We start from the raw sequence: 1,027 nt of genomic DNA on the forward strand, positions 1-1,027 counted from the left end.
AGTTACACAGAGACAGGCTGTTGTGAAGCTGAGCTCTGCAGGACAAACAAATGGATTCCCAAGACTCCCAGAGGGAAGGTGCAGAGAGGAAGAGGAAGATGAAGTTCAGCACTGGTGAACTTCAGGTGCTGGTGGAGGAGGTTGTCAAGCACTACCCCAAAATCTTTGGAAAGCAGTCTCTGCAGGTACCAGAGGCTGTGAAGAGGAACACCTGGCTGGGGATCCAAACCAAAGTAGATGCAATAGGAGTGACAACCAGGGAAGTGGACGATCTCATGAAGAGATGGTATGATCTAAGGATCATAACCAAGAAGAAATTGGCAGCAAGAAGTAAAGAGACTAATGCTACAGGTGAAGGGAAGAACAGGGCACCTGCTCTCACGGATCTGGAAGAGCTTGTGGAGTCCACACTGGAGCCAGAGTGCGTTGTGGGGATTGGTGATGCAGACAGCTCAGCCCGAGCTGCATCAAAGAAAGGTAAGGAACATGTCCATCATTCCTCAGCCCTTGCCTGTGTCCCTCCCCCAATGTGGCTGTGTGTTGAGGAAATCCAGTACAGACTTCAGTATTCACCTGCAATGCATTATGGGAGTGGTAGTCATAAGAATACCCATCAGAGCAGTCAACATGAAATAATGTCAGGCATGCCACACAATACAATTAGAAACATGGGAGGAGCAGCAAATAGTGATATTATAATGTGATTTAATAGTGAATTACACGGTGAAAGCACCACTAAGACACTGTCCATATCTGTCCACAGGTGAGACATCACGCAAGTCAATGCAGGAGAGGGAGAAGACACATCCCCAAAGGGATAGGAGTGAGCAAGAAGGCAGGGATGCAGGGCCCAGCACTGCAACACCTACAGCACCCTGCACACAAGCAGCTGCCACACCAGAGGCAGACACCATGCAACTTGAAGCATCTCCTGTGCTCCTTGACTCACCACAACATGAGTCACAACAACTTGACACATCAGCAGACACAGAGGTGTCAGACATCTGCAGGCCCAGGAGGCATGACG

Source organism: Lissotriton helveticus, chromosome 7 (genome assembly GCF_964261635.1).
Source record: "Lissotriton helveticus chromosome 7, aLisHel1.1, whole genome shotgun sequence".
Lineage (NCBI taxonomy): Eukaryota > Metazoa > Chordata > Amphibia > Caudata > Salamandridae > Lissotriton > Lissotriton helveticus.